This window comes from Hyaena hyaena, unplaced genomic scaffold (genome assembly GCF_003009895.1).
Source record: "Hyaena hyaena isolate Hyena2069 unplaced genomic scaffold, ASM300989v1 scaffold_1500, whole genome shotgun sequence".
In the NCBI taxonomy this organism is placed as follows: domain Eukaryota; kingdom Metazoa; phylum Chordata; class Mammalia; order Carnivora; family Hyaenidae; genus Hyaena; species Hyaena hyaena.
Genome location: NW_024082136.1, coordinates 309,903 through 320,755, shown reverse-complemented (window position 1 = coordinate 320,755; position 10,853 = coordinate 309,903). Strand labels below are relative to the sequence as shown.

The 10,853-nt window shown below is 38.7% G+C and overlaps 1 non-coding gene across 1 annotated transcript; it reads left to right on the top strand.

Annotated features, from left to right (window-relative positions):
* Nucleotides 1-1,796: 1,796 nt before the first annotated feature.
* On the top strand, nucleotides 1,797-1,901 carry LOC120225753. Its single transcript, XR_005526888.1, has one exon. It is a non-coding gene; the product is annotated as a U6 spliceosomal RNA (small nuclear RNA).
* Nucleotides 1,902-10,853: the final 8,952 nt, after the last annotated feature.

The window sequence follows — 10,853 nt, the reverse complement described above, 5'->3', positions numbered from 1 at the left end:
CTGCGTCTTTTTTCTCCCAATCTCTCAGGTTTTGTAAGGTTTCCAATGGCTTCAGATCTTTTCTGTGTGATGTATGGGCGCAAGTGCAAGTACGGAGCTCCTTACTTCTCCGCCATCTTGCCCTCTCTCCCAACAATTAATTTTCTAAAGTGAATTCTTGCATTGGACAAATGCCTCAACATTTCCCTACATCAAGCATTTCTCAAACAAGTTCAAGAGATGAGAATATTTTGTTATGAAAACTGCTGCATCTCTAACAAGCCCTTTCTGTTAGCAGATGGTGGGGACTCAGAACAGGCCGGCTCAGCAGAGGTCAACCACCTCTAGATGAAGGTTGAAAGTCTATTCAAGGACACTAAAATGCATCTCCAAGTTTATAAGTCATGGAAAGTAGGAAAAATGCCATTTAGAAAGAGCTAAGTGGTAGGGCTAAATCAGGGTTGGGGCTACATTGCTTTCTCAGGTCTTCTCCTTTCTATTAACATCAAAGTCATAATCTGCATTTCTCTTTGAGACAGTGTTTTAGTTGGTGGATTGAAGGCAAGCTTCACCATGTGAAAACTCACCCTTTTCTTCCTCAATCCTAAATTAATGCCTACTTGCTCCTCAGAACCCTGTTTTATGTACTCCAAAAGACTGGAGATTTGTACACCATCTGCCACAAGGGGAGTGAAGCTTCCACCAAGATCCATGTTTTTCATTTCCCATCCTGGAGCCCCTCCTCCTTCCAGCAGCCAGCCAGCCCAGCAAGGAAAATTGTCCCTGACTTCTCAGTTAAAGAGAAAACCTTAGACTATGAGAAGAAACATGCCATAAAGTTACCAGCTTAATTAAGCCATTATAGTTTTTAGGAATGTTTAAATACAGGCAGTTTGAATGTATAATTCAGTCTGAGCACAGCCTCATCCTATGTTTCCTTGGTCTGCTCAGAACCAGACTGTGAATGGACAACAGCTGGGATAATATCCGGAGAGGACAGAACCAGAACCTCATGACCACTGTAGTTTCCATGACAGATTTCAATTTAAAAAAAAATTTTTTTTTAATTTATTTCTGAGACAGAGAGAGAGAGAGAGAGAGAGAGAGCATGAGCAGAGGAGGGTCAGAGAGAGAGGGAGACACAGAATCTGAAACAGGATCCAGGCTCTGAGCTAGCTGTCAGCACAGAGCCCGACTTGGGGCTTGAACCCACGAACCACGAGATCATGACTTGAGCCGAAGTCGGGCACTTAACCGACTGAACCACCCAGGTGTCCCTCTCCATGATAGATTTAAAAAGTGGTTTCTTTTGGCTTGGCCCCAAACTGGGGAGCCTGAACTCTCGAAATACCAGGTACAAGGGTCCACCCCACAGACAGTATTTGGATGTTCAGCCTATCCCTCTTCACTGGTATCAGGAAGGATAGCCCAAACATTCTTCTGTAGAGAAACATATAGAATGTGTTTGGGGGAAACATGGTCTTTAGAAAAGTAATTCTACACTCCAGCCCTGAGGTTAAAGAGAGATAACTACAATCACAGTTTAAATGCTAAGGTCACCCTAAATCTCTCTTTGGGGGCAAGTGTACATTTGGAAAAGCCCAAGAAACCCATAGCTTATGCTGTGACCCTCACTCAGCACTTCCAGGACTATGCAATTTTACAAGTTGATAGCTCTTTATTCCAAAAAGGTAGAATATTTCTTGTTCAGCAACACATTCAGTACTTCAGTTTCTATGTCCAATCTCCCCTGCCCCCAATAGGCCTAGATAAACAAGTATATACAAACATCAAAATGTTAAAAGAAACTTTGCTATGCTCACTTGGACAGAACATATGCTAAAATTGGAATAACACAGAGAAGATTAGCATGAGTCCTGAGCAAGCATGATACACAAATTCATGACGTGATCAAACATAAACCCTAAAACTGTAAAACTCCCAGAAAACATAGGCAGTAGCCTCTTTGACATTATTTAGGTGACAATTATTTGCATTTCTCACCACAAGCAAAATCAACAAAAGCAGAACAAAACTTGTGGGACTAAGCCAAACTAAAAATCTTCTGCACAGCAAAGAAAATCAACACAAATGAAAAGGCAACCTACCAAATGGCTCTAAGTATTTGTAAATCAATTATCTGATAAGCAGCTAATACTCAAGAGGTATGAAGAACTTCTATACCTCAGTAGTCATAAAAATAGGCTGGTTAAAAAATGAACCAGTGGCCAGTGAACAGACATTTTATTTTTCTAAAGGAGCGAGATCAACAGGTACATAAAAAAGTGCTAAACATTACTAATTATCAGGGAAATCCAAGTCAAAAGCACTAGATACCACCTCACATTTGTTAGAAAGGCAGCCAAGAAAAGAACTAAGTGTTGGTGAGGATGTAGAGAAAAGAAAAATCTAGTGCATTGTTGTTGGGAATGGAAAATGGTGCATCCACTATGGAAAATAGTACGGAGGTTCCTGAAAAAATTAAAAATAGAACTATCATAGGATGGAGCAATTCTACTTTTTGGAAATTTATTAAAATAAAGTGAAAACACTAATTGGAAAAGATACATACACCCATGTATATTGCACCATTATTACAAGAGCCAAGTTATGGAAACAATCTAAGTGTCCATCGATGTATAGATAATGAATGATTAAAAAATGAATGATTTATATATAAACACATGTATACACACTTGTATATAATGGAATATTATTCAACCTTAAAAAATAAGGACATCTTGTCATTTGCAGCAACGGGGATGGATATTGAGGACACCGTGTTACATGTAGTATGTCAGACAGAGAAAAATACCTTATGCTCTCCTATGAAAAATCTTCAAATACAAACCCAAATACAGACAACAGATTGGTAGTTGCCAGAGGCAGGGAATGGGTTTGTGAAACAAATGGGGGAAGGTGGTCAAAAGGCACAAACTTTCCGTTTTAAAGTAAGTTGTGAGGTTGTAATGTGTAGCATAACTGTAGTTAATAGTCCCATGGTGCACATTTAAAAGTTACTAAGAGAGCTGATCTTAGAAGTTCTTATCACAAGAAAGAAAAAATAAGTGTGTACGGTGAAGGATGTCACCTTGGTTGGCTATGGTGATCATTCCATAATGTATGCAAATAGTGAATCCTCACACTGTACACTTAAACCAATAGAATATTAGGACAGTTACATCTCAATCAACGCTAAAAATTAAAAACTTTACTGGGTATGTGCTGGTGATAAAATTGTCCCAAACCCCATACGTCCCCTTCACCTGCTGGCAATGGTGTCTCCTCTCCTTAAAACTAGTTCAATCTGAGAGACAAAGGGGTGGGGGTTGGAGCTGAACAAGTAGACAGAAGACACTGGATGGCGGACATGGCCTGTGATAGATCACAGAGGAAAATGCATAGAAATCAACAGGTTTCCCCCTGTTCTTGACATTGGCACAATACTTTTATTGTGATGGAACAGTCTGCGTTCTTAGATCATCCTAATAATCCACTGAAGTGGACATTAAATTATATGTTTAATCTATCAGTTAAGAAAATCCCAGAAAAGAAAGCATGTATTTTAAGTCAAATGACATCCCCCACCACATCATATTGTGTGTGTGTGTGTGTGTGTGTGTGTAACACAGAGATGGAGATTGAGAGAGATATACGTAGAGAAAAGTAATTCTCTTTCACTCTTCTGCAAAGAATCAAAATTTGACTCCTTCCTTGACAATATGAATGCTTTTATTTGTGTTGTCTGATTACTGAGGCTAGGACTTCCAACCCTATGAATGACAGTGGTGACAGTGGGCATCCCTGTTGTGTTCTTGATCTTAGAAAGCTGCGACATTACTGTGGGTCTTTTGTATATGGCCTTTATGATTTTGAGGTCCATTCCTTCTATCCCTGATTTCTTGAGGGTTTTTAATCAAGAAAAGATGCTTCGTTTTGTCAAATGCTTTTGCTGCATTTATAGAGACCCTACCTTTTGAGAGGTGTAATTTCGATTTGCACCTTACACACAGTAGGATTTTATAAATCTTTGTTTTACGTTATCCTCAAAGAAAGGAACGCTGAAAAGCAAAATCTACATGATAAACGGAAAGGAGGAAAAGAGTGGTGCAGATAGTCAAATCTAAAAGGATAGAATAACTGTGATACCCAGTCCCTTCTTTGCCAGTCCCAAGTTTTAGAAACTCACATTCTGAATCCTCTGAATATCTGAATTTCTTCAGCTTCCTGAGCCACAAGAGTGAACAACACCTTCTATTTCCAAATGCACCCAGCCAGCTATCCAAGCACTTTCCAAGTTAAAAGTCGTTGCTTTCAATGAGCTCACCAACTTCTGCAATTCCTGAGACTGAGGTGAGTTGAGGGCTCCACGGTGTTACAAATAGTAACTCCACAGTTATAGCCAAACGCCATGAGTTCAATTACCCCATTACCCTGTGGTTCTCAAACTGTAGCAAGAATCAGAGTCACCAGAAAGTCTTGTTAAAACATAGGGTGTTTGGTTCCACCCTTAGGGTTTCTGATTAAGGAGGTCTAGACTAGGACCTAAGAAGTCCATTTCCACAAATTCCTTGGTGTTACAGACTAGGAGTCTGGAGTTCCCTCTTATCGAGCAAGAGAGCGGATGCAGAATTGAATCTGAGAGGCTAATATCCGGGAAAAGATAAGAGCCCAGACCACAGCTTTCCTCTCCGTATTGACTGAGCTCACAAGATATTACCCACGTGGTGAACATGAAGAAAACAAGGTCTTACACAGGTGAATGTGGAGAAAACAATCAGACAGTAATCGTTAACTTCTGTGAGAAGCAGAGTCTGGGAGGGCAAATGCAGTTTGTGATCAAGGTACACTGGTTCCAGATGGAAACTAATTTCCTGCAGGTGATGTAACAAGTTACTCGGCATCGCATTACAATATCTCGCTAGCTAAACTTGGGTGCTTTCACTCCATGGTGATGGCTTTCCGCCCTAAGCTTTTTTCTAACCCATTAATGTAAGTAGAACCTATTTTCCCACACCTTGATACTGCTGAGTTTGCTAGTGTAGGTGTGGGGATGATTTTTTTGATGACCTATGGCCTAGGGGGCCCAATTGCCTTTGAGATGCACCATAGCTTTTCTAGAAACATCTGCCCATAAGTCCTTAGTACTTCTGGCCTCAATGAGGATTTGAATGGGTGTAAGAGAGGCATGGATGATGAGCAGGAGGTGAGAAGGTCAGGGGCATTAGATTTTTATTCCATCCATCCTTAAGCTCTAGGGCTGAAAACTATAGGTATTCTAGGTGCCCAGTGGGTTTTCAGGTAATTAAGCTTTTAAAGGATGAAGTCTGCCAGCTTGCAGTTTGAAGGCAAGCAGCCAAAAACTTGTGAGAGGAAAAAAGATATGGCCTTAAGGTGCTTGCCCAGAAGCTTTGAATTTATCTGATATAACCAGGTCATGACTTGAGGGGGAAGAATTCTGCTTGTTAAAATAATCAGTTACATTTCCTAACATTTGGAGAGAAGACCTCAGGGAAAGGTAGTTCTCTTTAAACTCTATAGATTTGTGGACTGAATCCCCTCACAGGTGTAGCCCTTCGAGACTATGTAATTAAGAAAATGGAATAATGTAGGAACATCTGCATAAGGAGTTAAGATGATTGGAATGAATCACACATCTGCCATAGAGGAATTGATGTTGAGCATATATAATCATAGCTTGATTATTAAACTATCCTAAATAGAAATAAAAATGGAGTATGTATTAAAGAGAGCTTTCTGAGCTAAGGGTTAAAGGACAAATAGAAAGCAGGTGTTCCTAAACAGAACTTTACTGTTACACTTATCTGCACCACTCAAGTAATTTAAAAGAGATACTTTCATTGTATAGTTTTTGCGGAGGCATGGTTTTGTTTCTTCATTCTTGTTCTCCTTTACTCTTTCTATTTTACAGATACAACCTGAGTCCCTACTATGTGCAAAGCAGTAAACCAGATTTTTTTGTTGGATACAAACCTAAGTAGAATGTGTAAGCTTTTCCTATCTAATAAGAAGCTATAATACCAGTCAAATTACAAAGTGTAGTAGAAAGCCATCGACACAGAGAGAGGTACAACACACAGAGAGACGTATTATTTGAGGAATATGGAGAAGGTGTTATTATGCTTTCCTCTTACAAAAGCCCTCCATTAAGAGAATCATCCTAATTGAGCAAGAGGCTCAGTGATATTAGATCCGTATCTGTTGGTGTCAATTAAATTACTGATGCATTTTCCACACCGACTCCATAATTAGTAAGAGAGCCAGCTAAGTTCAAGATTCAAAAATAGAAGATTGTGGGGTGTCTGGGTGGCTCAGTCTGTTAAGCATCTGACTCGTGATTTTGGGTCAGGACATGATCTCAGGGTTGTAAGACCATGCCCTCTCTCCTGTTTGCTCTTACATATTCTCCCTTTCTCTAAAAAATAAGAAAGAAATAGAAGATTCTCTACCCTCTCCCTTAAAGTTAATCTCCACAACCTTGAGCTTTGAGTCACACAGGTACCCTAATCCCTTAGCCAATCTCTTCAGACTGTAGCCTGTTAGACTCTAATATAGTCCCTTGACCTAGGTACCTGGGCTGTACTTATGCTTTTAGCATGTTTTGTCATAATAATCTTCTTTCCTGTGGATGCAGAACCTCTTTATTGCTTTCATCCTTCTATCCAGGACATCTCTTCTATTTCTTTCTTTGTAAAGCAAACTGTAAGACTTTCTTCTCTCAGAAACACAATTTTAATTCAATTGCTAATTCACACAACTAAAATATTAATCCTAAATATAGATATTAGGGGATCGTTGGAGCCCTCTTACGATTTGGGATGATCTGAAGTCCTGGAGAGACAGTGATAGAGGGTGCACGTAATCCCACCAGCATATCTCATAATAATGGGTTCAAGGGAGCTGGGATTGGAAAAAGACTTCAAATGGTTGGCGGCATTTGAAATCATTGTAAAGCAACTTGGAGTGGGAATATTTGCATAATAAAATACGCTTCTGGATAAAGTATGGTGGTGGTTGGTAGAAACTGAGACTATTGTATTATTTACCTCATCTACCCTTCGTGCATGAGTACCTAAATGACCCACAACTCAGTCTAAGCCCAAAACTTCTTTCCCTGCTGCTTGAGGCATTTACATTAGCTATTTGATTAGTTTATTTTGTTTCTAGTCCTCAATTACATGTGAAACATCTCAGTCTCACTTTTTAATGTTCTACACAGGGTTTTAATTTTCTTGCACCATTTTAGGAATTGAACTAAACTTTAGTCCATGGCAAATCTTTTTTGGTGTGGAGCTGGTGTAATGATAAAACTGTGTTCAGGGAAAAGTTTGTGTGGAACCAGTGTACTTCTCAATGATATCATTATTTTTGAGGAAAGAGGGCAAGTCATTTTTTTTTTCATCAGCTAACTCAGTGAATATGACTGTCAGCTGGCTGGGCAATTTCCAGTAATTAAAGTTGTTGCCCTAATACAGCCTGATAACCACAAAAATATCGTAAGTGATTTTTCCTTGTTTATTTTGTTAGGAAACTGTTGAGGATAATCCCCAACCTTAGAACAACACATTAAGTGATTTCTTATCACTTAATTCATTACAACATATTGTGTGGAAAAAAAGATGCTGCCCAATGGGAACAGTTTCTGCAAGTCATGTGCCTTGGTCATAGCCTCAGAAATGGAGAAGAGTAGGACCAGATCCAGAGATGTTACCCATCAGTGAGCTCTCCTTCCTGTTTCAGCTGCGCTGGATCACTTCATATTGAGTCACATGGTTACTCCACCAATAGGATTCAAGAGAGAGCCCAAAGTACTCAAAAGACTGACTCTTGACACCCTAGCCTCCAAGCTTCCATACGCACATTGAAGAACTGGGGCCCAGTCCAAGAGCTCTCCTCAACCTGCACACTTGCAACCTCACTGTAACTATATGCCTTGAAAGTATCAAGAAGATTTCATTCTTCCCTTAGATTCTATTCAAGCCAGTCACGGGAAGAAATTCTAGCCTCCTAGGTCATGGCCTGGCATAAGCCACTCACTATAGTAGGAATTCAGCCACCAAACTGTTCTCCCTGCTTTTATTTTATTCTTAACAGTCACTATACACAGCATCCAGTGTGATCCGTTTAAAGCCAAGTCACCTATGCCTCTGCTCAAAACTTTCCATGGCTTTCTCTACTTGAATGTAGGATTCATCAAACAGAGATCTGTTTTTCTTTGTAGTGTCCACTGTTGTCTGTATAAAGCCTAAAACAGCATCTAGTGAGCGTATCTAGTGAGCATATCTAATAAATCTAAATATTTATTAGATAGATAGACAGATAGATAGGGAACATTTCCTCTTCTCAATGCTACCGTCTACTGCCTTAGTTCAAGCTTTTATTATCTCACTTGGCTTATTTTTTCTGTATTTAGCTACAGTAGTTTATGCATATAGTTCTATAAAAATGAGAAAACCTAAATAAAAATAAAGAGGAAAATAAAGGTCGTATAGAGTTCCATCGTCCAAAGTAACCTTTTGGTTTATATTCTTCTAAGTATGCTCTGTAGTAATAGCGTCTTCTATTATAGTATCACTGAACATACCCCTATATCAAACACAGCCTTAATGTTACCACCAGTTGCATTAGTTTCCTGTGGCTGCCATAACAAATTATCACAAACTGGTGGTTTAAAACAAGACAAATTTATTCACTGAAAGTTCTGGAGGTCAGAAGACAAGGTGTTGGCAACCTTACATTCCCTCTGGGACACTAGAAGAAAATCCCTTCTTTATCTCTTCCAGATTCTTAAGGTTGCTGACCCCCTTGGTTTATACCCACATCTCTCTGATATGCCTTCATATTGACTTCTCTTGTACGTGTCTGTTCTCCTTTGTCTCTCATAAGACTCTACTAAATCGCTGGATTTAGTACCTACCCAGATAATACAGAATAAACTCCTCTCAAGATCCTCAACTTAATTACAACTGTGAAGAGTCTTTTTTTCAAATAAGATCACATTTGCAGATCCTAGGGATTTGATATGGACGTATATTTATTTTTTCTTTGGAATGGGGTGGTGTGTCACCATTCAGCCTGCTATACCAGTGTTAAATTCTTAAACAACATAAATCTCTCTGTTACTATTGTGGTTTAAAAATCCTTCGGTGGTTTCCCATTGCCTAAGCATTCCAGACTCCTTTGCATAGCATGAAAAGCATTTATGATCTGAACTTTGCCTAATCCTCCAAGAAAATAAGCTTTGTAAGTGCAAACAGCCCTCCATGGCCATTCCACTTCAGAGACGTCTAAAGGGAAAAACAGAAGAGGAGGTATCCTTAGGAAAACTGGACTGCTTCCTAATCAGACAGCTAGAGGTACAGAATATTGAGATTTGGTATTTTGTGTAAATGTGACAATTTGAATTCATCAGTGGGTCAGAGCACAGATCATAGAGATTAGTTTACACTTGTATTTTTCATCACCTGGAACAATACTTGACATTAATAAATTATTAATATATTTTGTTGAATTGAGTGAATTGATGCAAGCAGTGAATTCACGGTTCAAGGACTCAAATTTTCTTTTTCTCACTTAGTGTTTGCCTTTCTGTTGCCCCTCCTAGCTCAAGTTGTTTTCCACACATTTGCTTGTGAATCTCTTTTAAAGAGTGTGCTTATCTATGTCTCACTGAATTAATTTCTCCTAAAAGGACCCCATTATTCCTGCCTCTTTCTATTGTTCAGATATTGTATCTGTGCAGGAAGATAGAAGCCAGACAGATCCTATGCTAAGTGACAAAGTGTGAAGTGTGAAAATCACATGTATTTCTTAGTCATTTTCTCTCTTTTGTCTCTTTTTCCTAATGCATTAAAGGTAATAGTCTGAATCAAGCCTCTGCAGTTGTATACTCCTTTCTCACTGAATTAGCTGGGGCAGTACAGTCTCTGATTTATTGTTGAGTCTCATCTACTTTCTATTGCTTTCAGGCATTTTTTTTTCATTCTCTTTAAAAAAAAATTAAAATTGCCCACAGTCCTCTTCCATGGTTACTCGGTTTGACAAATTTATCAGAAAATGTAGAGAATGGCTTTGAGTAGATTATATTAGCCCCGGTGTATGTAGTGGTGGTCCATCCCAGTGCAGACAAAAATGGGGGTGGAGGATACTGTCTTTTGAGAATTTAAAAACAATAATATTACCAAATAATGTCAGTCTACTTTTTTAAATTAGGGGTTTATTTTTTAGAGAAGTTTTAGTACCATAGCACAGTTAAGGGGAAGGTATAAAGATTTTCCATATACCTCCTACCCCCCAAATACACAGCTTTCCCTATTATCACCAACTCCAATTAGAGTGGTACATTTGTTACAACTAATAAACCTACATTGACACATCATAATCATCCAAAGCTCATAATTCCTATTATGGTTCACTCTTGGTGTTGTATTCTATGGGTTCAGAAAAATATCTAAAGATCTATCTGTCATTATGGTTATCACATGGAACTTTTCACTGTCCTAAAAATTCTCTGTGCTATGCCTATTCAACCCTCACTACATCTCTGACAACCACTAAATTTTCTTACTGTCTCCATAGTTTATGTTTTCTAGCATGCCATATAATTTGAATCATACAGTATGCAGTCTTTTCAGATTGGCTCTTTTACTTAGCAATATGAATTTAAGGTTCCAGACTGTCTTCATGACTTGATAGCTCATTTCTTTTTTTCTATTGAGTAATATTCCATTGTGTATTTATCCATTCACCACTGAAGGACACCTTGGTTGCTTCCAAATTTGGGCAATTATGAATAAAGCTGCTATAAACATCTCTGTGCAAGTTTTTATGTGGACATAAGTTTTCAGCTCCTT